The 27,152-nt window shown below is 42.1% G+C and overlaps 1 protein-coding gene across 2 annotated transcripts in view; it reads left to right on the top strand.

Moving 5' to 3' along the window:
* Positions 1–27,152, top strand: part of MCF2L (MCF.2 cell line derived transforming sequence like) — a gene marked incomplete at both ends in the record, with an annotated part of 158,256 nt that overhangs the window by 9,918 nt on the left and 121,186 nt on the right. The window lies entirely within an intron of this gene.

The raw sequence follows: 27,152 nt of genomic DNA, 5'->3' as shown, positions 1-27,152 counted from the left end.
AGCATTTATATATCTAATAAATAATCACTTGATATGTGATGCATAATCAGTGCTTGGTGTAGGGATCCCATTCTTATCTGATTGCATTTTAAAAGCAGGAATTGCGTAGATGTCAAAAGCCAGGCAAGAGCTGTGATTGTGAAACCCTGATCATGATGTCTGCCTTTCAGCAGGCGGATGAAACGCCAGTCTCTGCAGAAGGGCAGAAAGAGGGATGAAGCTGAGCTTGCTCCTCTGTTTTTTTCTTTGGTTTGCTTAGATGGAGCCTGCCAGAAATATGGGTTGTCCTGTGTTCCTCCCACAAGGCCTCAATTCTTCTTGTGCTCCACTTAGGGAATTAGACCCCAGTAGATTCTATTATGGAAGGCAAATGCTGGGTGTCATTAGGCCAAAATCTGTGTAACTGTTTCAGGAAGAGGGAAAACAGATTTAAAGAGCAAAAAGGTGTATAATAAGCCTCTTCGTTGCATGAACTTGAAGACTGTTTGAATACTTTTACTGGCCGAGTTCCTGTCAAGTGGTTCTGTTAGCCCACTGTATCTAGTATTTCTAGAAGATGTAATATAAATATGTTATCTCCAAATGGCAAGCAGAAGTGACTGCTATTCTTTTAGCCATCTTTTTGTTGGCTTTGTTTTCCTTTTTGGAGGGGTGAGTAGAGAGCGAATGCATATTTAGAAGTTTTATTCCATTCAGTTCGGGTTTTGCAGTGACTGGGATGCAAACGTATCCAGAGATAAATGCTGTAAGTATTTTCTGCTACTGTGCCTGGCACTTTAATATCTCTTAAGAAATTGAATCTTGCCCTTCCATGCCCAGTAGATGTTGCTGTTGAATCAATAACACCGAAAGAGGACAAGGGGGAAAAAAGCTTTCAGAGCTCAGAAGGTGTGGTGAATATGCTGGTATCTTATCCAGAGAAAAGAGGTCTGATTTTTTTTTTTTAATGCAGTGCCTGTAATTGTTTTCATTTATATATATCGGCTTGAGAATCTGCAGCATAAATGAGAAATAAGCATTGTGTGTGTAACTTTGAGTTATAGGTTTAATATCTGTGGAAGAACTACAGGGAAAGTGGATTTTCTACCTTGCATCTCCGTTATGGTTTTACTAGATATTTACATTTTGTACTCTTATCCTAAGAAGCATAAATCGTGTCAGTCATGGTGATATCTCTATAGCACGGTACAATTTTGCAAAGCTATGCCATATGGTAAGAACAGGCATTCCTGTAGCCCCTCCAAGTCAACAATTGTTCCTTGGAAGCTGAGGCCTTGCCAAGTTGTTGGAGCACCTTTTAGGATGAAAACCATGATACAGGGTGGGTTTTGGGTGCTTTCATTGAAGGAGACAAAGCAGGGGAGGCAGGTCACTTTGGGAGGAGGCTGAAAAAGGATAAAGAAGAAAACATTTAAAGATGGCGTGCTTCCTTTAGCAGCACCTGTTCAGTAAGGTTATGTTGTAGAGGAAGCTTTTCCAAATTGTTTTTTAATGCAGTCTGGTTGTCCAACAGAGTTTGAGGAATAGTTGGTTATTGATCAGAAAAAAATGTGTGAATAAAATATCGAGTAAACAAGTAATCTCACTGCTGAATTTGCTTTCCCTGTTACATGGGAAAACATCTGCAGCTACTGGTTTCCTTGGAAACAAATTCACTGCAAAAGCTAAATGCACTGCACTGAGCCTGTCAATTTGACTACATTTGGGAAGAATTTAACGTGCATACTTGGACCTTTTTACTGTGTTTGTTTTTCAAATGCTGTGTCGTTTATGCTGTTCTCACATAAAACACCTTATCAGAGGAGGTGTGCAACATGCTTTGGATTTCAGACAGAACAACAAGAAAGGTTGGTATTTACAAGCCTAAACATGGACAGTGTGTGTGCATATATGTATTTACTTACAGCATCTAGTTTTCTGAACACTTATTTTTAAAGTCTTGCCTTATAAAGCTCAGTGCTATTGTTTGCATATTGTTGCAGTCTTAGCTGTTTTTTGGAGTTGGAGATCAGAGTGCTGCTGAAAGGAATTGCTGGTACATTTGCCTCATAAAACCAATGTCCTGCCAAAATTCTATTATTTGTAGTTTAAGTAATTTTATTTGTAATTTAAGTAATTCAATATGTTATACATGTATGTGTTCTCACAGATCAGTATTTTTGTTCTGGCTGCGAGAAGAGTATGATTTCATATATTGTGTTAGAAGATTTTAGTGATGCTTATGATTAGCTTCAACTGTTCAAGCCAAAAACAAATCTATGCAACAGTGTCGTTGTGTAATTATATTAATTTAAAACTTGCGTTATTGTACTTTAAGAAGGAGAAGCTCCATTAAGCAAGTATTGCCTAAGAATTAGATTGTTTCTAGGCAGGTATGTTTAACATAGTGTCATGTGTGTGCCTGGGTCACAAGTCCATGGGCTAAAAGTCACATTTTTGATTGTCTTCCTGTTATAACAAGGTTTCCCATGTATATTGGAAAAATAACATATAGCACTGAGAAGACTACACTGTATAGAAAAACACTTAACACGTGTTGACAAAACATTGGCTGTAGCTTGTCAAATATTAGAGACACATCTGGCAGTGATTCCATGGTGGGATTGCTTGCTAAAATAGGCTTTAAAATGTTTCATAAACTCCTTTTCCTCTCTAAAAGGAGGCAGCTGTTCACATGAAATTATGTATCAGTTTAGTCACTAGGCCCTTTGCATTTGGGATTTTATTCATGAGTATTAAACGTTTGAATCTGAGACCTTGGTGTGTTCCCTCCCCATGGTTAATGTTGCCTGTCATTGCTGAGGTGTATCTTTTTAAAGAGTTGTCTCTCTAGAAAGGACTTGAAGTGGAGTTTTTATGGACTTTCTTTTATTACTATTTGCTTTGGGTGCTCTAAGTTGCCAATATTACATTGGAATGGTCCGTGTGCTCTGTGTGTACAAACTGAGCCTGTTTGGGGATTGGGGAGGTGGGGAGAGCAGGCAGATACTGTCTTTTCCATGAGAAACTAGACTTCAATTTTAAATACTCTTTTGCAAATGTCAGGGGGAGAGGAAGGAAAGGGATAGAAGTAAAGTGAAAGAATCATTTGTATGTCAGCTGGTATTCATGATCTATCTTCAGAATCCTATCCTACCCCTCCTTGTTGCCTCTATACATTTCAAACCTACTAAATTAATACAAAAATATTTATTCTATTGTAAAGCACACAGTGGAGTTCCTTGAACAGCATGCTGCCTAATCCCATGAAAGCAATAAAATTATAAAGCTAAACCTTCTAATAACATAAATGCTTATACTTTTTGAGAGCTGTTTGCCTGCAACTCTTTACCACGCCACTGCTAATTACAATACATCCCATTCACACATACATGTGACAGTGAAGAGAAATCTGACATTTAGAAAGATGAAGTAGGATAACAGTTTTTACAGGTAATGTGTTGTGGAAAGCTTTTGGATAGTTAAAGAACATCTGACTTCTGTATTTGATAACATAATTTCAAACACTATTTGCCAGTTGATTTTTATGCACTTCTTCAGTTTTACCCAGTAGAACCTTCCAGCCAAAGTTACTTAGTGATTTTTTTTTTCTTCTTTGCTAGCAGATGATCCTAGCAATGGCAGATCCAACCGTACTAATAACCATGGATACAAAAGTCACTATTTCCTTAATGCCTGTTTGTTTCTCTAAAGGGTTGGTCAAGATCTTGCAGGAAGTAAGTGTCTCTTAGTGGGCTGTGGATACAGATCAGCCTCTAGCGACTAAAGAGACTTTTTCTTTCATGTGTATTGGTGTGGTATACCTAAAGTTTCAAGTCGGGCCTTGCAGTGCGTGGTATTGGGCATCCTCAAGCCTCCTCTATCCTGCTGCCCTTTGGAGTTGCAGATTTTAAATTTTATTTCATAATTCTAGCCTCCCTGTTCTCCCTGCTGCTTGTCTGTGCTTTGCTGATGCATTGACAGTATTCATCTCTGAAAATGCTCTTCCTCTTGAGTACACAGGTGGGAATGGTGAAGAGGATCAACATATTCTCTTTCAGAGATCCAGGCATTGCCATGAAGCATACAGGAACATAGAATCACAAAATCATTAATGTTGGAAGGGACCTTCAAGATCATCAAAACCAACTGTTAACCCAACACCACCATGCCCCCTAAACCATGTCCCGAAGCACCCACATTCACATGTTTTTTGAATACTTCCAGAGACGGTGACTCCACCGCCTCCCTGGGCAGCCTGTTCCAATGCTTGACTGCTCTCTCGGTGAAGAAATTTTTCCTAATATCCAATCTAAACCTCCCATGTCACAACTTGAGGCCATTTCCTGTCGTCTTGGGAGAAGAGGACAACACCCTCATCGCCACAACCCCCTTTCAGGTAGTTGTAGGTCTATCAGGTATAGATAAGGTAAGGTCTCCTCAGCCTCCTCTTCTCCAGAATGAACAACCCCAGTTCCCTTAGCGGCTCCTCATAAGACTTGTGCTCCACACCCCTCACCATCTTCGTTGCCCTTCTTTGGACACGCTCCAGCACCTCAACATCCTTCTTGTAGTGAGGGGCCCAAAACTGAACACAGGATTCAAGGTGCGGCCTCATCAGTGCCGAGTACAGGGGCACGATCACTTCCCTGCTCCTGCTGGCCACACTATTCCTGATACAGGCCAGGATGCTGTTGGCCTTCTTGGCCACCTGGGCACACTGCCGGCTCATATTCAGCCGGCTGTCAACCAGCACCCCCAGGTCCTTTTCCGCCAGGCAGCTCTCCAGCCACTCCCCAAGCCTGTAGCATTGCATGGGGTTGTTGTGGCCGAAGTGCAGGACCTGGCACTTGGCCTTATTAAACCTCATACAGTTGATCTCAGCCCGTTGATCCAGCCTGTCCAGATCCCTCTGCAGAGCCTTCCTACCCTCCAGCAGATCAACACTCCCACCCGCCTTGGTGTCGTCTGCAAACTTACTGAGGGATCACTTGATCCCCTCATGCAGATCATCAATAAAGATATTGCACAAGACTGGCCTCAAAACCGAGCCCTGGGGAACACCACTTCTGACCAGCTGCCAACTGGATTTAACGCCGTTCACCACAACTCTCTGGGCTCGGACATGCAGCCAGTTCTTTACCCAGCAAAGAGTACACCTGTCTAAGCCACGAGCCACCAGTTTCTCCAGGAGAATGCTGTGGGAGATGCTGTCAAAGGTTTTACTAAAGTCCAGGTTTACTAAACATCCACAGCCTTTCCTTCATCCACTAGATGGGTCACCTTGTCATTGAAGGAAATGAGGTTGGTCACACAGGACCTGCCTTTCATGAACCCATGCTGGCTGGGCCTGATCCCTTGGTTGTCCTGCATATGCCCTGTAAGCACCCTCAAGATGAACCGCTCCATGATCTTCCCCGGCATGGAGGTCAGGCTGACAGGCCTGTAGTTCCCAGGATCCTCCTTCTGGCCTTTCTTGTAGATGGGTGTCACATTGGCAAGCCTCCAGTCTTCTGGGACCTCCCCTGTTAACCAGGACTGCTGATAAATGATGGAGAGTGGCTTGGCAAGCTCCTCCGCCAGCTCTCTCAGTACTCTCGGGTGGATCCCATCAGGCCCCATAGACTTGTGGGTGTCCAGGTGGCTTAACAGGTCCTTAACTGCTTCCTCCTGGATTATGGACAGGTTTATTGTGCTCTCCATCCCCATCTTCCAGCTCAGGGGGCTGAATACCCTGCGGATACCTGGTCTGGCTATTAAAGACTGAGGAAAAGAAGGCATTAAGTACCTCAGCCTTGTCCTCATCCTTGGTGACAATGTTCCCCGCCATACCCAGTAAGGGGTGAAAATTCTCCTTGGCTCTCTTTTTGTTGCTAATATATTTGTAGAAGCATTTTTTGTTATCCTTTACAACTGTGGCCAGACTGAGCTCTAGCTGGGCTTTTGCCTTTCTAATTTTGTCCCTGCTTGACCTAATGAGATCCTTGTACTCTTCTTGAGTTGCCTTCCCTTTCTTCCAGAGATGATAAACTGTCCTTTTTTCCCTGAGCCCCAGCAAAATTTCCCTGTTCAGCCAGGCCGGTCATCTTCCCCACCAGCTCTTCTTACGGCACATGGGGACCGCCTACTCCTGCACCTTTAAGATTTCCTTCTTGAAGAATGTCCAGCCTTCCTGGACTCTTTTGCCCTTCAGGACTGTCTCCCAAGGGACTCTCTCAACCAGTGACCTGAACAGACCGAAGTCTGCCCTCCGGAAGTCCATGGTAGCAGTTTTGCTGACCTGTCTCCTTACTTCACTCAGAATTGAGAATTCTATCATGTCATGGTCGCTAAGCCCAAGACGGCCTCCGACCACCAGATCTCTCACCAGTCCTTCTCTGTTTGTAAACAGCAGGTCAAGTGGGGCACCTCCCCTGGTGGGCTCACTCACCAGCTGTGTCAGGAAGTTATCCTCCACACACTCCAGGAACCTCCTAGACTGTTTCCTCTCTGCCGTGTTATACTTCTAGCAGATGTCTGGTAGATTGAAGTCCCCCACAAGAACAAGGGCTAGCAATTGTGAGACTTCTGCCAGTTGCTTATAGAATGTTTCATCTGCCTTTTCATTCTGCTTAGGTGGTCTGTAACAGACTCCCAGCGGGATATCTGCCTCGTTGGCCTTCCCCCTCATCCTTACCCATAAGCACTCGAGTGGGTCTTCACAATCGTTGATTTCTATGCAATCAAAACACTCCCTAACATACAGAGCCACTCCACAGCCTCTCCTTCCTTGCCTATCCCTTCGGAAGAGCTTATAGCCATCCGTTGCAGCACTCCAGTCATGAGAATCATCCCACCATGTTTCTGTGATGGCAACTACATCATAGCTGTCCTGCTGCACAATGGCTTCCAGCTCCTTCTGTTTGGTGCCCATGCTGCATGCATTGGTGTAGATGCACTTGAGCTGGGCTATCGATTTCACCCCCAACGCTGGCATGCCACCCCATGATTGGAGACTGGTCCATTATACATCTGCTGTCTTGGAAAGGGGCATATGATATCATTATTCTTTCTTTCCTTGAAGTCCTTTCCAGGCCTAACATGCTGACAATAATCATGCTGAAGCATTGTATGCTATGACAAATTTATGACCATGTACAATGAAACAATATGAGATGCTGTGGTTTTTTTTGTCTGACACATTCATGTGTTTTTTCTTTTACTTTCTTGGAAATTTTTGTGTACTTCTGAATTGTTTTAAGTAGTCATAATTTTTTTCAGTGTTGGTGTAAATAACCTCTGACTGGAGCTGAACCAAAACCAGTATTGTAGATATGCTCTTTGAATCTGCCTATAGTTGTACAACTTGGATGTGCTTTCCGCTGCTGAGCTTTTGAGGGAACTCTGTGCTACAGTTCAATCTTGATGTGTTAGTCACATCTGATGAGTAAGCATAGCTGGGTAAGTAAGTGGCAGAAGTGTTGGACAGGATGGCACTGATGTTCTGCTGAATCTCTGGAGGGGAGCTGGCAGCTGAAGGAGCGAGTCATTTTCAGACCGTTGAAACTGGTCTCGTAAAGAGAAGAACTCTGAGAGCAAAACTGCAGAAAGAAACTTGAAGACCTTGAGGAATGGCAAAAGTACAGAACCTGACACTTTGTGGAAATCTCACTTCAAACTTTGCTTAGGTCTCATAAAAAAATGACATGAATCAATGGACAACAGAATACAGTGCAAAACCAATGTGATTATAAAGCAACTGTTGAGAATGCCAGTGTTGAAGATATTTTGGTGCACCATTTGGTGCATCCTGGAGGTTATTAGTTACCAATAACTGCGCAGCTGACCTGACGGCATTGGATAGAGTTAGAAACAAACATGTCTCATGAGCTGGAATAAGATACGGTGTACTGTGGTCTGGGGATGAGTCTGCGAGCCTGTCCCTCTGTGTTAATCTTTGTGGACTTGCAGAGCCAGCTCTTGGTTGCAGTTGTGATCAACTCAACTGAAAATATGTTTTTTAAAGTATCCAGATGTTATAAAGCTTAAAAAATGATTTGAAATTGAAGCCCATGCAACCCTTTATGATGGTTTGTCAAAAAGCACTTGTTTTTACTGCATTTTAAAGGCAAAGAAAGTAAAAATAAACAGCATTGCATTAAGCTTGTCACTTGCAATCGAATCCTTGTTATGAATTGGAAATAGCTATAAGAGTGAAGGAGGGAACATAAGAAAAAGCAACAGCTGTACATAATCAAAAAAACCAAGGAAATGTATACATGCATGCTTCCCCCCCCGGCCCCCCCTCCAAAAGCAGTATCTATGCAGGACTGTGGTCTTTCAAGAAAACTAACAGCAATACTTTCACAAGCCTATTAAAGCAAAAACGCAATCTTTCTGTTTCAAGAAAGCATGAAATGGTGGTTTGGATATGGCTTACAATGTAAAGAAGCCTAGATGACATTTTCCTTTCTGACAGCTTTACCATGATGAAGGCAGAGAAACTATAAACTGAAGAGCAGTCCTTTTCCTTCATCTACTGAGGCATTGTGCAGACCAGCTCCCAGCAAAGGCTGGTTTGGAAAGTAGCGTCTTTTGTGAAGAATATTAAATGGGAAAAAAAGCTGTGGTCTGAAAATGTTCACTATTTCATATTCTAATTAAAAAACCCAAATCCTTGTGCACTGGACATAGTGATTTTTTGCTTGTCAAGAAATGAAAAAATTGTAACTGTCTGTAAAAGCCTTTTTTTTCAGGGGCATGTTTTTTCTCCTACCTGGAATCTTCTGCCACTTTTGATGCAATGTAGTCTTTCCTGTATTATATATCCTTCAACACAAATAACCAGACTAAGAAAATAATGCTGTTTTATTTACTGAGGATTGTATGCAATAAAATAGATGGGGGAATTGGCTTGTTAAGGAAACATACACAGAGAAGTTTTCAAGCTCTGTTGTGAAAGACACAAAGGCACCATTGAAGGACCTGCGGTGAGGGTGAGTGTTCTGCAGCAAGACTGAGATCTTGTTCGGGGTTTAGCCTCTTGGCTACAGGCTAAATACCTTTGTGGTTGTTGGAAATGATTTTCCCATTCCTGGATGTTTTTTGAGACTTATTAAATTTGTGGGTTCTGCATCAAGACAAAGCCAAGTCCTTTAACAGTGGGGTGCAGTCCAGGGGCAAGGCCAGCACCCAGGGCAGAATAGCAAGTAACCTTGGGGAGGGCACGTCTGCCAGAGGTGGGCAGCTCAGCTAGACCAATCACAAACTGCATTTTCCCGTATCCTCAGTGCATTCCCTGAATATTGCACTATTTCACTTTCAGAAAAAGGGAAAAGCTTTCTGTCACCCGAAAGCTCCACTGAATGCTACATTTTAAAAGATGTACAAATGGAAAAGACAGTCAAATTTTAAGATACATCCCATTAAAAAAAAAAAGTCCTGAATTAAAGTTGTCATCCTTCCACTCTGTCCTTTATCTGCGATAAAACTTGTCAGCCTTACCCTCAGGGGTAAGCACTTCAGTTCTATTCTGTGCAATCAAATTGAATGGTCCTGGAACTACCCTACTTCTTTTTATTCTGAATACTTTTTAGATTGCTGATTGTATGTAAAATTTACAATTATAAGTGACAGTTAAATGTCACATTTTGTTACAGAGTAATTTCATGAGAATGTTTTAAATGAGCTCTGACTCTTGAATGACCTGCTAAACTTTTACGTGTACACCCAGTTCTTTTGAAATGGTGATTTTTACAAAGTGGGACATGTAATAAAATTTGGATTTTTCTTAATACTCCAAATCAGAACCCACACAAAAAGGGATTGATTTAAAATCTAATACTTTTTAGGAGACCTCAAATGTTTGAGCTTTAAAAATTATTGGAAAGAGGTTTTTTGGGGGGAGAAATTAATTTTATGACTCCTCACTCTGCATTTCCTTTGAAAAGAAAACCAGCATGACAAAAGAAGACAAAAGATGTGTGTTTTCTGGATCAATTTCATTTCTGCATTTAAATACGGAATATTAACTCTGGGGGAGAATATGAGTATGATGTCTCTGCATTCAGACTCTACCACTTATTTAATTATCATGGTGCCTTTCAATATCTGCTCTTCTAAAACAAGAGCTCCCCGATTTCCACTTTTTCTATGTTTAGAGTACTGTGGTTTCATTTTTATAGGGCTTGGAGTAGTTTCCCTTGTGCAGGCTTTCCTTTAATTATGCATACCTGTGGAAGTGCCGCAAAGAAGAAAGTAACGATACTTCATTTGTGTCCACATTACTGCTGTTTGCAGCAAGTTGTTTCCCTGCTCACCTGTATGCTTCCCATCTTCGCTCTTCCTAACTTCCTCCAGAAAGCGCTTCCTTCATCTATAAAAACATCTCAGTAAACTTAGAAGATAGGGTCTGTCTTGGCATACGCACTGGTGCAAAGGCAATATTCATTCATTGCCATGCCTGCTTCAAAGGGAGTGGAGCTGTGGGCACACCTGGGTAGTTTAGCTCCTCAGACTGGAAAGAGGTAAAGAGCTGGAGCATCCCACAGCAAGCAAGGGGCAGTTGGAGGTGTTAGACTAAATAAATTCTTTCAAGGCTGTTGGCTCCGCAGTGAATTACTTAATGCCATATGGCAAAAGAGGAGGATGAAGAAAAAGGAATGAAGGAGTTACTGGGAAACTTGGCGCTCTTTAGAAGCACAGAAGATCTGTGGAAGAGATTCAAGTGACGTTTCATTCATTTCCTTCATACAAGCAAGGGAGGTTGGGGAAAAAGAAGGCCCTGCCTGTTATGTGAGGAAGTATTGAAACTCTTGATCTGATCAGTTATTTTAAGTTCATTCAGGCTGAAGGGCCTAACTACAAAACTTCACAGAAGTACGAGAAATGCTGCTCTAGTGTAAAACAGAGTTACAGGATATGGAAGAAATGAGTTATGGAAGAGTTAGTGGCTAAGCTTTAAGAACTAATCTTGATAAATTTTTTTTTTTTTTAAGGAGAGGCTAGATTGCAGTTGATAAGGGGGAAAGATGTTTGGGGAAGAAGACTGAAAGTACTGGGAGCTGGACTGTAGCAAGACTGGGCTGAATTGGGGAAGAAGCCACCAAATAGGAGTATGTTGCATTTCATCTATCTTCTACTACTTTTCAGCCATGGGCCTGAACAATAACGGAAAGTAAGAGGAGCACCTCTGTGGAAAGGGGCTGAGGGTGAAGCTTTTCCCCCTACTGCTGAGTATTTCATCTGGGTACCACCTCGGCCTGATCCCTGTGTGTGGCCAACACATATCCCAGACAAAGTAGAGTGGAGAGCAGCTGCTAGACCTTTTTTTCTGTAAGGCACTTACTTTCTCAAAGGAAAGTATTATGGAGGTTGGTCTGACACTGAGGACTCAACAGAGATTTGGTGAATTAATATATTAGTAAAACAAGGCATATTTTTGGTGGAATTCCTCTATTAAATGCTTGTGCATATCTGAAGGCTTCTTAAGTCTATGTTCCTATATGAACCTTGCCCATACTTTGTCTTTGTACAAGTGTTTGAGTGTCAAGTTTTTAAGAAGAAAAAACTTTTACTTTTTTTTTTTCCTTCCTTCATGTATTTGCAGGGTAATGACTTGTACAACGCAAAGTTCTCTGTATTCCTTGAGACTGTGAATCTAGGAACAATTTTCTCCTTGTGGAAGAGTGAGGTGTTGCCAAAACCAGAATACTGCCATCTCTGCTTATGAATCCCAGTTTCAAATCCCAGATGCTTTACATAATAAAGCCTAACTGGGCTGATTACCAAGAGAACTCAGTCATTCAGAAAAATAAAAGGGAGAAATCCCTTTGCTTCATGAAGGAAGAACTGGTGCCAAGAGGAGGTTGAAATGTTAAAAATGCATTTTCTGTTTGGATCTTTCATATCAACTGTCCTGTCTCCCCTTTCTTTCCCTTTTTATTTAAGGCTGGGGATCAGTATTGCTCTTGTGCAGTGGGTGTATGTGGAAGTTTTTTGTAGAACCTGTGAGGACCTAGATTATGAAAACCACATGCAATGGGTCTCTACTGACTGTGCAGGAGCCCAGCTTAGGTAAGTCTTTCTGGCTGCGTCTGCAGTGTCTTAGGGCAGTGGTGGTGATGTGGATGCCTGTAGCTTCATTGCTTACGCAGTCTATAGAGTTTTGTGGGATGTGATGTTGAGGCCATCCAGAAAAGAGCACGGCTGACTTGCCTGCCTGATGTTGCTCACGTGGTATCGCTGGAAAGCAGTATGGGATGTTTGGCAGAGGATTCAGCTGCATGGGCATAACCATCCATATGCTCTGCCCATTGCCTTCACAGCAAGTGATGTGGTAGGACCCATGCAAAGCAGCAGGGAAACCTGTATGTGTTTTAATTTCTTGTAGTCCTACTTTCTAGTCTATAAATAGTATTTCTTCCACTGCAGTTGCTCTCAGGCTCTTAGAGAAACTAAACCTCTATGGGTTAAAATGAAAAATTATGTGGATTAATAATTGATCAAAACCCAAGAAACTGGGGAGTTGCTTCAGGTGGTCAGTTTTCTGTGGGTGGAGGGGAGTTACTGGCGAAGTAAAGCAGGGATTTCTGCAGGAGCTTCAGCTATTCAATGTAATGCTAAATGAGCTGGAAATGGAAGGAAGCATGGAAAGACAAAATTTGCAATATGTGAAATTATTCAAAATAGTCAAATTCAATGCTGAGTGCAAACAGCTGGAGGATAAATTGGTGATGCGAAATGGCTGAGCAGTACAGTAGGTGGAATTAATTGTTTGTACAGAGTGATACATATGAGAAAAGACAAGAGTATTCCCTCAGCTAGCTGTACCCTCAGTAAGAGACCTCAACTGATTGTGGGTAGTTCCCTGAAAACAGCAGCAGCTCAGCTGGTACTGAGCGTTAGTCCAGAAAGCAGAGTACTGCAAACCACCGAGAGGGAAACGGAGAAAAACAAAATCCTTATGTCACTGTGTAATCTCTGATGTGCCTACTTCTTGACTACCATGTCCAGTTTTGTTTGCTTTGTTAGAGTAGAATTAGGGTACGTGGAGGCATGGTGAAGGCGGTCAGAGGTATGGGGTTGCTTTTGTACAAAGAGGAACTAATTAGCGTAGGAAATCTGTCTGGAAAAAAGGCAATTGGAGGGGACATAGTATCACCTACAGTGGAGGTCTGTATAGTCATGAATGGCTTGGGGAAGTGAATAGAGAGTGTTTATTTCCTGTTTTTTTTCCACTGCTTCACAAAAGGCAAACTGGGACACCCAGAAAAATTTCAGGAAAGCAGTTTAAACAAAAGCAGTTTTTCACACAGCACATCATTAAATTTTGGAACTCATTGACAAATGACATTGTGGTGATAAAAGTAAAGCGAGCAGAGAAATCTTTATGTATATTGTTGCAAGTATCTTTTTGCTCAGACAAAACTCATTACATGATTATATGTTAATGACTTTAGGTTATCGCTTTCGCTCCTCACACAAGGATAGTTGTACATTACTTCCAGAACATTTTCAAAATAGCTACGATTTCTTGAAAAACTAGGTAATGCTTTTTGGCTGGAGCTGTTTGAAAATAAGAGTGTAATGTTCCTGTGTTTGAACAGGCTTTGCTGGAGACCACAGCCAAAACCAGTGCAAAGTAGAGTACTGAAGGAAAAAAATGATGGGGTTGTGGCTTTCAAACCCAGTAGAATTTTAGAAGAAATCAATACAAACCTACAGAAATCCGGTCAAATATTACATCCATGTAGCCCTGGAGCTTGACTGGTTAAATTTGCAATACATTTGCTCATTGCTTATTATCTTCGCAGTTTCACTGAAAGAAAAAGGAGTGCAGACCATTTGACAAAAATGTTTTCACTGCATTTTAAGCATCTAAGAACCGAAAGGACATGTGTTCCTCAAAGTTCTTTGTGAAAGTATTTCTCCACAGTGTTATACTTCACTAGGAATTCCTCTGCTGCAGGAGGGACTTGCCTGAGACTACTTGAAGATTTTTGGCTAGTGGTGATACATTAGCAGAAGTTAAAAAACAGAATCCCAGAAGCAGCTTGAATTTTTCAGTGAAAACAAAATATATATGTTAAAAATAATCACTTTTTACCTGAAAAATAAAAACATCACCTATTGTTTACAGACTCTCAGTGCTAGTACTGGACATCAATCCTTCTACTCTGTGGGGCTGAAATGGGGCTGTTGGGTACAAACTTCAAGAAAGCAAAGATTGCAGTAGCTCGTCCCTGAGCTATACTGGCACTGGTGTTTCCAGAATGGTTTTGATTCCATAGGTAGCTCATGGTAAGATACTGGTTTGATTTTTGTTGCAAGAAGGCTCAGTTGGCTCCTCTTGTTAAGAGTTGATTTTAATTAGTTTAAGGTCTGTTTCTTTATTCTGACTCAAGATTATTCATGAAACCATGGATGATCTGGTTAGATTCCAGTTTCAAACCAGCAGGGATCCTAATCCCACATTCTGTGGTTAAGTATATTGAAAATACTGTATCTCTATTTCCTTCAGTAGAGAAACTACGCCTAAGCTTGTTACTGTATCACGCCAGACAAGGCTGCCTGATTTCCACGAATGAATGTGATTAAACAAGTAACTGATTACCAAAAAAACCCCACTTTTAGGTAAACTAGCTTTCAGTCCAGCTAACTGAAACCTTTCCCTTTGCTCTGCTTGTGTCTTGCATGTTTTGAATTTGTTTGAAGGTGTAGAAAGTATATATAAAGTGGCAATGTTGGTATAACTGAGCTTTAACGAGCGTATTAGAGTTCTCCATTCATTTTGCACAAGTATAAATAGATATTATGTGCATGTGATCCTGAAAGTTGACTGGCTGATGTGATAAAATTCATCAGTACATTTTAACCTTGCTTTTAATTTGTTATTTCACTGAGAAAATGCCATGGAAAGATGGACCATATGATATATGGGAGGCTTAAACAGTTTGCTTGCTTTCTCCAAGGAAAATGTGAAATTGCTGTTGGATTGAGGCAGGAAAGCTGGGATTGAACTAGCATCTTCTGTTGCAGTAGATTCTTATGACTGAATACGTCTCCTGCACTTCTTGCTGCACTGGGATATAGTGTAATCTTAGAAGTGAACTTTGGTGTTCTGCATACGCTGAAATGTCTTAGGCCTTTAACTTGCTGTAGTCAACAAGTCCCATTGACTTCCTGACATCTGGAGTTTCTCCCTGGGCTGTCTTTGGCCGCAGTGTTCTGTCCCCAGCCTTTGTTTCAAAACAAGCCTCAGCTATCCATACGCACCTGCAGAAAATCTCCTAGTTTCTTTGCTCCTCGTTCACCACCTGAATGGCCAGAGCTTGACCTGGTAATCGTGATCTTGCTGCGGACCACTTGTGCCTTTGCAAAAATGCAATCTTAAATGGCAGTCAGATAAACAAAATACTTTTTGCATATGAAGTTCCTATAGATGCTGTATTTCTGTGGCAATACTTTGTTATGCAAAAGCTTGACTGAAGACTTTTTTTTTTTAATTTCTATTAATATAGAATGGGAAATACATATGTCTCCAGCCATCTATAATAGATGGAGCTGCTGTCAGCCTGTCATACTTGGAGTAGAAGTGATGTAGGTCTTTTTATAAATGAATATTTAAATATTCCCTCAATTCATTTTATTGACAGGGGAAGCCCAGATGGATTGATGGGTCCTCTTAAAAATTTTTTTTAGTTCATGCCCTCCGTAATGTTATTGTTGAGAGTTATGAACAAGCCATCATAGGTATTCACATATTTTCCGAGGAAGGACTGCTGCTTTTTGCCTGCTGTATGAAATCTGTAGAAAAGAATCTTTATCCTAAACAACACAGCACAGTCCTTTTAAGCATACAGGAAAACATCTGTTTTTCTTTTAGCCATAAATAACCATTTATTTATTTTAATGGCTAAAACATAAGAGGACATAACTAAAACCAATGGGATGATTAGAAGACTGGGAGAATTCAGCTGACCATAATCAAAAACATGCCAATGATGACATTTAGTAGGTATCGAGATAATCTTGAAAAAGGAAAGTGTAAAAAACCTCATAGTTTGAAACTTGTAAAACAGTATCTATAAAAACATTGAAAAATCAATTACGAGGAGCAGTTGTACAGAGAGAGGCATTGTACAGCTTTCAGTCTGGTAGGATTTTCTACATCCCTAAAATTTTTCCAGTGGTGATGTACCCTCTATAGCAAGTGGAAGTTTACTGGCTGTCAGGCTTGCTTTTCCTAGTTCCCTTCTGCAGGAGTTCTCTTGTATGGAGGATATAAATATACACATACATCTGGTGGGGTCTGCAGACCCTGACTCTAAAAACGCTTTGCTTAAGGGAAAGGGGAATAGAGTTACAGAGACTGCTGTGGCACAACATTTAAGCAGTCAAACTCCTCCACAAAGTCCAGAAGATGGCTGTGGTTATTTTGATGTTTAAAGGAAAACTGAAGTCCTCAGCCTTTCAAAACTGACCATTTCAAACCGAACATGAAGGCGTCGTGCGGGCTGGTGAGAGCAGAATAGTTGGCGTTGTCAGCGGGAAGGCATTTTCCTCCACAGGTATTTGCCCCGCAGCAAACTGGCAAGAGGTAGGAAGGAGCCTAGCGTTCACGTAAACGTGAGGATGGATGGGGCTTTCTGCGAGCTCCGGCTGCTCACTGATCCCTCACCACGCTGTTGATTCCACACAGCCCTTCCCAGCACTCGCTGCAGGCTGGGAGAGACTGGCGATACGTCGGCTAATCAACGCTTCGCATTAATTCTGACATTTGAGGACTCCACTGCGGGCAAACCCATACACAGAGGAGGGGAGAGAAGTTTTAAGCGGTCCTGCTGTCATTAACATTCACGGCTCTGGCTTCAAGCAGCACCCGCCTCACCCAGGCACTGCCAGGAGGGAACGTGGGCTCCTGCCTCCCTTTGTGCTGAGCCGGATCCATGCGGAGCAATTGAAATGCAGGGCTGCGAAGCACTGTTGTAGTGGTCTGGTTTGTTGGGTTTTTTTTCTCCGTCCTGCCTTCATTCTTGGAGCAGGGGGAGCATGTTTGCTGTGGATTCTTTTTGTTTTATCAGAGAATGAGACGCTGGCTGAAAATTGAAGAAATGGCCCTAGAAGAATTGATGCAAAGATTAAATGCGGTTTCCCAGTGCGCTGGTAGGAGGAGCTGCTGGTCTTAAATAATGTGTTGTGTGGATGCTGTTAGTGATTTTGTAGGATTTACAGAAAATCCTGGTAATCCGACTAGCATTCTTTATGCATGCTCGCATAAATAGGAAAGAAAACCTTTAAAGCTTTTGTCACCAGGTTAAACTTTTGTTTATTTTAACACTAATTAATATTTTTAGTGCTTAGCTATTCATGAGGCAAGCTTTAGAAAGTCCTTTTGAATAGTTTTGGGTAGCTGCTAGCCCAGTCAAATACTCTAAATGGGTCTTGATTCCTTTTTTATCTCTGACTCAGCTGTAGCTGAGAAGTGGGGGGAATTACAGATTTATCTAGTGGATCGGGTCTAATACAAAGCAGTGAAAAGCCCAGCTAACTGTAAGGCACTGCAAACCAGTATTTTGGGTGGGTCTGAACTGCAGTTTCATGAGAATGAAGAGTTGAATGCATTAATCATGGTAAATGTAGTTTTACATCTGTATGGATTAAAAATTGCAGATATCTACTAAAATGGCTTTGGCATTGTAGAAATCCTATGATTTCTGAGAGATTTTCTTATTTTCATGAAAATGTAAATACATATCTGTTCAAAACTAGAACTAAACAGTAGTGTACAATAAGCTGATCTGTGATTAGATCTAGGAGTGTTTTCCTGGCTGTTGTTCATGCAGAGATGTAAATATATTTCAGAATAAAAAGTTATCTGGAAAGAGAAGTGGGTTTTGCATCATTTGAAACTGTTTCTTTTGCTTAGTCTGTTGACAGATGTCAGAAGTCTTGCATCTTCTTGTCATCTGAGGCAAACGAGTGGTTTGCTGATACAGAATATTTAAGGTATTATTCATTGCAGTATCAAAACTTGGAATTTTTTTCCCCGTTTCCCTGGTCCTCTTGTTTCCTAAGGGTGACTTTTTCATCTTTTTCAATTTTCATGCGTTACAAGGAGATAATTAGCAAAATGGCTGATGCTGTAGTCCGATGAACAGATAGATTACATGACAAATGTGGAACGGACAGATTAGCTGCATCAGGTTTCCTGGATAGGCGAAGTAGGTATTTTACCTTCTTAGTAATGTTTTTTTGGGGGGAAAAGCAAGACTTACTCTGATGAGAGCAAGCATTAAATTACAAGTAAAGGTCACCATACATACTGTTTTCTCCTTCCTTGGTTTTTCTATGCACTTTTCCCCTGATTATCTTCCTATTTTCAAAACATGCCTTTATTAGATGCTTGGATATTTGTTTTATTGCCTTTTTGTGATTTTATGAATGTTTAAGTAAAAAGAAAGCCAGCCTGGTATTGCCATGTCTTTTGCAGTTTATTTTAATAATTTGTACACTGTTTTTTCCACTCCCTTAAGATTGTTGCTGTAGTTTTTCTGAGGCAAGATAAATTTTAATAATATACAGTAGAATTGGTTGTGATTATGGGAGCCTTTTCTTCGTGAATTGAAGTAGGAGCCTCCAGACTGGCAGCAGGCTTGCTGGTTTGCCTGTGACACCGCCTCTCTCTCAGCTGTGCAGATGTAGGTACACTGTGACCTTCATGCAAGCCACCAGTGGCTCCGAGTGCTGTTTTCGGCTCCGAGAGCCTGTTCTCACAGGCTCTGACTGTGTGCTGATATTCCACTTGTTAAACGTGCGTATTTTTCAAAAAAAAGCAGCTGTTACTTTACTGTGAATTTCATATTCTTGGGGTTTAGCTGGTCCCTCTCCTCCCCCTTCTCTTTCTCTTTCTGCCTCTCTGTAATCTGTATGCGGGTATTCCCAAACCAAATCACCTCTTTTCTCCAGCCAGTGGTTGTATTTATAGGTGACTGTTTCAGTTTTCTGTTTTCCTTTTTTTCTTTTCTTTCTTTTTTCTTGTTCCTTCCAGGTTGCTTAGACCATTTCTCTGTTGCTGTCTCCCATTCTTGCACTATGCTCTGTCCTTGGGTCAAATTATCTACTGTCTGGCTTCACAGCTGTCTTTCTGTTGACTCAGAAACCCTTTGTAAGCAGAGATTTCCTTAACAGCCCAAGATCATGTGCAGGATTTTTCCAAGCCCATTTTTCCATAGCTGCCTGTTCAGAAGTAATTGAAATGCAAAGGTTCCTCTGACTGCCCCATAGTGCAGCTATCCACCTGCAGGCATCAAGGGATTTTCCTTTTTGTAGGACCTGAGGAAAAAGGCTATTCCTCTTCCTTTGATTGTTTTTCTGAACGATACTGTAAGCAGGCTGAGATTCATCCCAGGTAGTTTTAAGCATCTAAGTCAGAAGAGAAATTCCCCTAAAATCCATGTGTGCTGAAAGGAGAGAAGGGGGTACATTCAGAACGGAAGTCCTTCCACCTTCTGAGGTGCAGTTGTCCTTCCCTTGATGGGGCCAAGTCTGGAGTAGTAGCTCAGCTCCTAACCTAGCATCTCCCTAGTGCTTAAAGTTAGGTATGGTAAATCTGAGTTGCAGCCCATAATCTTTTGCTGGTTTACCACACCAGCCCTTCCGCCTCTGGCTGCTCTCGTGCTAGCCAGTCCCCTGTGTCAGTCAGGTGCTGACACAGCCTTTCTGGGCTACTCATCCCACACAGCCACACCAGCACTTTCCTCAGTGGCCCCTCTGCTCTGACTAAATTCGGATTTACTCACACTCCCAGCCCCCATGGTAAATTACTGACCTCTTTCTCCTTAATCTCTCATGAAGGTGTGATCCGCTCACAGGATCCCTCGAGTGCCTTCCTCTGCTACATTTTACGTATCTGGACAGCATTCTGTAGCAAAGCTTTGATTCTTTCTCATCTTGCTCACCTTCACTTTATCCTCCAACACCTCGCAGTTACATTATCTTCTTCTGCTTCTGGCCATATTTAGCTATTAAGGTCATAAAGATGATGCTCTTTAGTTTAACAGTATAATCCTCTTCATATTCCTTCTTTGATGCCTGCTCCACAGTTCAAAATGAGCTTGTGCCCTGCCCTCTTCAAACAGCTAATAAGGATGCTCCCATGACATCTTCCTCTGTTTGCCCCCGTATATGCTCCTCAGTCCTCTTGGTCACTTCCCTTCTATCAAATGGCCACCTGGACCTGGATGACCAGACCACTGCTTTCCTTGTTTTCATTGTTTGCCCTTAAAACAAGGCAAAAGTGATTTAAAGAAATTCTCTATTTCTGCCTAAATTGTTTTTTTCTGTTATAGTTGTGGGTTTTTTTTCAGGAAAACTGTGAAATGATTACTGATAAAAAAAAAATAAATCCTGGTTTTGTCCATGTGTATTTTTTTGTCTGATAATTGCATCGTTTCTGTTCATTTGGCCATAGTTTTTACTTTTCAGTTCTCTCGCTGTGTTAAATTAGACCCTCTTCCACAAATTGCTGTTGATGGACAGAACTTCTTGCACCTGTGGAGCAGGGGCTCAGAGGTTAAAGCCCCAGGTTACAAACAGTTCTGGTCTGGGACCTCAGACATTATCCGTATTACTGTCTGCCATGGGTTTTCTGCTTAGGACTCCATTTGCTCTGACTGGTACAGAAATGACGTTAAGGCACCAGCTCTTTCTGTCAGTCACCACTCATGTTTGCATCAGCACTGAGCTTGGAAGCCTTGCAGAGATGGTGTCTAATTCATGCAAACAGGCAATACAAATCTGACATTCCCAGCCGTAAGCCTGTGGTAGCCCCACTAATGGTTTCTTTCCACCTTGGAAAGGTGCCACTATTAGAGCTACCATCTGTTTCCTCTCCTCGAACACAATTTTAGCACTCTGCAAAAAGAAGAAACAGCTGCAAGTCAAAGAAGATAAACATGTATGTAGTTCCTTAGTGAATATGTATGCCGTGCTAGTATTTTAAGCATGGGTACCGTCCCTTAGCTGTTTGAGCTTCAGTCAGTTTTCAGTAGCTCTAGATTTTCTGTCATATTCACAATTTGGGCCAAAACTTGACGCTTCATTTCCCTGGCTTTGTCTTATTGACAGGCAGGCTTTTGAAGTTTTGAAGGTGGGCTCACCTGTCTTGACAAATTAGGAACAGATGTAGAAGGAATGGATTTGCATACCACCTCCAAGTGCCCAGCATCACTGGGAAGAGTTGGCTTACAGCAAGGAGCAATGGGGACACCCTCAGGCACACTAAAGGGACATTATAAAGTTGTGGACAGTGGGAAGGACCTGTTCTGTGTGTCCTCCCCATTCCTACTCTCTTGTGAGCTTGCCTGTTCTTTCTTATCCTTGTAGCACCTGTCTTTGGTTCACTTGATTTTCCAGTTTGGGAACCCCAAAAAATCTTTCTCCATCAGGCAGAGTGCTCTGTGTGCGCGTGTGAATTTGGCAGGCAGGCAGGTCTGAGCATGAAGGGCATTAAATGGCTATTTGGCAACTTTGTCAGCTTTCTGTGTAGCTGGTGGAGTCAAAGAGATCTAGCTGAGAGCTCTGGAATGAGCAGGTTGTTGGTGCATCCACTGTGCCCAGGTGGCATTTAATGGTAGTGGGGATGCCTCCATCTGCTATTAGCTTCCTGGCCCTGCATTTCAGCTCTCCTGCTCCCATGTTGAGCTTAACCATGAAAGATGCCTCTGATTTCCCAGGCCAGAGGCTATAAAGCAGGCATGCTCTTCCTGTCATGAGGTTTAAAATGTCAAGACTAAGGGTGGGAGCTGCAGTTGAGCAGACACAATTAAGCAATTAGGAGTGGATTGCTCATGTTTTCTATGAGCATGTACTTTTATGGCTTCTGTGTGCACCTACATGGCATCCGTTTCTTAGTATATTCTGGCTTAAATCAAAATCAATATTTAACTACTGAAACATCTGGATCTCATGAAACTGGTTGAAGTAAGGTTCAGAGTTGGAAGCAGTGTTGTTCTTATTAAAGAGAGATGCCTTTTTGGTAGTCTGAGGAAAAATATTTTGATCAACATTAAGATTGATTAATTTTTTTTGTTAACCAAACTATTTTCACTTAAAAATTGCAGGCAGAAAAGTTGTATCAAGAAGTGGCTGTCCTAGTTCTTTTATAGTCTCAATTCTTATTAAGCCAGAAATGTATCTTCCTTTTCTTTCAAATCCTGCCTATAGCCTGATGAACTTAAGGGAAGGTGGCTTTGCATATAAAACAACAGGGTAACTGGTATAAACAGAAAATAATGAGAATACACATAGCTGATTTTAAAAATGACTCCTCAGGCTACACCTTTGTTATTAAAAATATCAAACAATAAATTACAGCCTCTCTGTAAGTAGTTCTGGCTTCTGGGCTGGGCATAGTGCTTTACGTTGGTCAGTATTTTGTCCTGGGCTGCTGGTTGTGGCTCTGGGTTACCCACCCAGTTGGTCGAGGTTATCCCATGTCACATGCCTGTGTTTTAACAGCAGCTTTGCAAACCCAGCCTTGCATCAGCTTGCGGCCCACGGAGTACATTAAACGAACCAGTGTGTTGCGTGACTCATTTGTTTCCTCTTTCCGTGTTTACCTTCCATGTGTTACGACAGGCATGATGCCTCCCGAAGCAAATGCCACGGAAAGGCCCTGCCAAACTTTAATGTTCCCTGTGGCTTTGTATCCTGCTGCCCCTGAGTATCTGTAATTGAATTGATTATTCCCTATTTCCATTATCTCAGCATTTTCAATTTTTGGATTTGCTGCAGTGAAGAATGAGAGACTCATTTGGTGAATTCCTGTGGAGAGGTGAAAACTAAGAGTGGGTTTGTCCGATTCCCTGCCGGCCTCTGAGAAGTGCCTGAACTCTCGGGCAGGCTCCCGCTGTGCGGCCAGGCAAAACTTACCCGTCTTGCCATATATCGTGCATTCTTCTCTCCAGACACTGGGTGATTCTTCTGCTGGGTTTTGTTTTCAGCTTCCAGCTGAATCTGTAACTTGGTTGTTATTACCCAACGGGTTTAACAAAGGCAGCCTGATGCTTTCTTTACTTAGCAAAAGCGTTTACTTCACTTTTTTGACACATTTTACTCAGGCATTCAGCATATTTGTGATGGCAAAGTACATTTATATAAAATGGTCTCTTCTTGTAAAAATACTTCAGAACAAAATAAAAGCTCCCACACAAACATTCAGTGAAATAAAGTAGAGAAAAAAGCACATTTGTGTTTGAGGGAGGGGTTTTCCCAGCTTACTTTGAGGACAATTGACAGTGGAAAAAGAGAAGAAAGATGGGGTAAGGAAGTAAAACCGGTGTGTTTGGTTGTGCAGCTTGTATGAGAAGAGAAAGCTCTCAGAAACAAGGTGGTATAAAAAGATTTTCTGGATGTTTTGCTCATAGTCATTTAGTAGGACATGAAGTTGGGGCCCCCGTAATGCAGTGTCTGAAACACAATAGCTTTATCTTTAATAGTTATCATGGAATATGACCTACATACACAGAATCACAAGAGTGATGAAAATTCATCATTACTTAATTCATGCTTGAGTGTATGCCAGGCTCTAATTATGAGACAGCTCCAGTCTGCTCAGGACCCAGACATTTGCTGTGATCCTGGCACAGCTGGTTTTGCTGGGGACAGACACAGTCAAAAATCCCCTTTCTGGGTTCTGTGCAAAGGCTGCTGAGGCAGCATGTGACCCGTGGGATGCACTTTGGAGTTCTGATACTAAAGGTTTGAAGGTAAAGAGTGGCAAAGAACATCTGAGTGCATTGGAGGGAGCAAGAGGAAGCCATTGAAGTTGTTGATGGTGTTCGAAATGGTATCAGCAGCTTACAGAAAAAAAAGGTAATTTCCCCATCAGCCAAATCACTTGCGAAGTAATTTATGAAGTAAAGGTAAGAAAAAAGCAAACAACCAACACATAGCATTCCCAGCTTTCTGACTGTATACTTTCTTAATTTCCTTCTGCTTAGCCTCTTCAGTGTTTCTTACCCCTAGCTCATGCTGTATTTGCCTTTCGAGGACATTGCAATCTGCTTCTGACTGCGGTGGCATCCTTGTTTCACAGTCAGTTCCTTTGAAAAGAGTATACCTGAACTGCGTTGAGAGCACACAGCCCACAGTGGGGGAGGGATATTAATAGAAACAGCTTCTCTCTGTTGTTGTATGAAGACAGACGATGAATAATTTCAGTGTGGCAGGTGGAGGTGTTTTTCAAAGCAATTGTTTACATTTTTGAAGATCTAACAGGGAACTAAAAAGGTCTGGCAAAAGCTGGATGGCACAGAGAGCTGCCATACATTTTATATCAGGAGAGTGAAGGTATGCGTTAAATACCATGTTGTTAATTTTGCACATATCTAAGTTAAAGTAGTACTAACAGTTCCCACCCAGCCTTTAGAAAATCGGGAACAAACATTTCTGCATCCTACCACCTGCCTTTTAAAACATGGAAATAGAACAATGACTCTTTATTTGACATTATTTTTAAACACTCTCTCATCCCCACAATGGTTCTTTTAGTGTAATGGTCTAGGACTGAGTTCAGTAAAGACTCTGCCTGACATTTATATGATGCTGCTGCAAACTCTTATCGGAGCTGGTGAGAACAGGCAGAATTTAAATTTTTATCCCCTGAGGAGGGTGAGAATTTAGAGAGATCCAAGAGTGGTTTGAAGGGAAATACAGGTATTTGAGACAGTCCTCATGTGTGGCTGCCAAGGCAGGAAGGGATCTGGGTGTTACCGTTTGGCACTTGCATTGCGGAGAAGCCCCTCCTGTTCCCCCATGTTCCCTCAGGAATTACTCTCCCGTCCTTTCCCATCAAACAGCTCCTGACCTCTCGCACATGGGCATTGCCTGAGCTGCGGCAGCGCTGATGGCTCTCTGGTGTGTGTCCTGCCTGCAAAGGAAAGCAGGAACAGGCAGTGGTAGGACAGAAAGGAGCCTTCCTGCTTCCTAATTATCACCACTGCTGTGGACCGGCAGTCTTGCTGGTTTGACAACCAGTCTGGGAGTTTCTGTGACATGTGAGACGTGTGATGCATGGCTGATACAGTGACTTGGCCGTATGACATGAAATGGGAGCAAAGGCAGTATATAGTATTCATGTTTAAGGATACACAAGGAAGAAAAAGAAGCAAGACAACTTGTGCACCCACTCTCCACTCTTTCCTGACCTCTCTCTCTGCTCCCTGCTCCTGGCAGCAGATCAGCGGTGGGGTAGTCATATGGGAGCTATTTTTGTTCATTAGCCTCCATGGGGCTTCAGAAGCCCCGCTCACGTGTCAAGAAGAGGAAGGCCCACAGCTCTGCTTGGTTCCTGCCGTGTGTGCATCGCTGTCCTGTGCAGGGAGCTTGGGCCATGCTGGGTGCTGTGCCAGGGGTTTGCAGAGCCTCCCCCCACCGCAGATCCTGCCCTGCTGCCTGGCCGGGTCTGCGTGGGCCTCCCTGGCTGCCAGCTTGGAGTGCTCCACCTGCAGCTGCACTGGCTGCGATTTACTGGAGTTGTGAAGCACTTGGGAAAAAGTTATTAAAAGTATGAGGTTTAATTTTATAGCATCATTAATACTGGAGATTTCAGGCTTTGAAAATTACCATTGCATTCACAAAATACGTAGGCAGAAGAAAGCTTAGTTTGAACTATTTATGCCTTTAGGAAGGAATTTTTTGAGGGTCAAAGCCTGAGTTTTAAAGTGTGTTGCTACTAACACATTAGGCAATGAGTTAGTAAGTTAATAAGCTATGAATAAATGAAACTGTGTTTGTCTTAAAGGCTAGTTATCTGCTCTGCTCTATATTTGTTCTTGGGTATGGCGCTGCACAGCCTGCCAAGCCCTTTGAGATGAGCTATACCGCACTCGACAGCTCCCTGCCTCAAGTAACTTTTTATCTGTATTAGACACGGCAAAAAAGGAAACATCAGACAAGCATGGTAGAATTGATGAGGGAGGAACATTCCCAGCAAGAAATAAGGTCAGGCGCATCACTGCACGGAACCTTCAGTGGGCTTCAAGCAGTTTTTCTAGCTGTGCCTGCTCTTACTTTGGAGAGCAAGGGGTGTGTGCCCCACGATATCTCTTGGCAGGTCTGTTCCTCTGCTTGCGGAGGTGGGAGAACCTCTTGCGGTTCCTGCCCAGCTCAGTCACCTGGGTTTCCTTTCCTTGGAATGGGGTGGGATGGGAGGGAGCAGGGCAAGGGAGGGCTTGGCACGTGGGCATCTCCTCCCCTGATGAAGTCAGGGCATGGGAGTCACCATGTCAGGTGAGTCAGGGAGCCCGGGGAAATGGCAGTCACCCTCATGTTATCTCATCCAGAGGTAGCCTGTGTGGTGTCTGATGGCTGTAAGTAAACCTGGATATCTGGGGCTGTTACCTGGTCTTGTTCTTTTGTCAGTAAGCAACTGAAGTTATGTTACGAAGAGTAAGACATGAAATAGCGTTTTTGCTCTGATGTTTTTGTTTTCATCTTTGTAATGTTAGTTTATTTTTTTTGAGAAATTGATTGGAAATAGCGTAAAATAGCGCATTTCGCAATGCTTAATGCAGAAACGTCATTTCGTACGGTGTAAAGTCAACACTTGGTTAGCTTGTTAGTCTCTGACAGATGTTAGATGATGAGTCAACAAAGCTGCCGTTTCCCCAAACAAAAGTTCCTCATGTGAAGCAGTAGTTTGACTGCTAGTAATAAACCACATTATTGCCACCTCATAAATTAGGCCGGTTTAAAAAAGCAAAACCAAAACCCAACAACAGCCATTTTTAATGAATTTTTTAAGCTTTTTGAAAACAATTGGACCCAAAACCACTTTGCAAGCACATCTTTTGGCCTAGGTTTGCCCTCAGTATGTGGATTAGAATGTTTTCCTTATTAGAACTTTGGCCATGTTTGTAATGAGAAGGCAGTTTTCTCCTGAAGTTATGAGCAAAACGGAAGAAAGAAAATTTCAGTGATTTTTTTTTTCAACCTGGAGTTGATTGTAATATTTTTTATTACTAAAAGCAAAATTTCAACTGACTGCTGAGAAATGTTCATTGGAAAAAAACTTTTTTGGGGGGGGACAAAAATAATTTCGTGTAGCAAAATATTTTCAGTTAAAAAAATTTGCTGGAAATTTATGATTAGCAGTAGTTAGCAAAGCAGTATTGTTGAAGCAGAGGAGA

The sequence above is a fragment of the Phaethon aethereus genome (assembly GCF_964289735.1).
Source record: "Phaethon aethereus genome assembly, chromosome: 1".
In the NCBI taxonomy this organism is placed as follows: domain Eukaryota; kingdom Metazoa; phylum Chordata; class Aves; order Phaethontiformes; family Phaethontidae; genus Phaethon; species Phaethon aethereus.
Note: the sequence above shows the minus strand (reverse complement) of the source record. Positions and strands in the feature narration are given on the sequence as shown.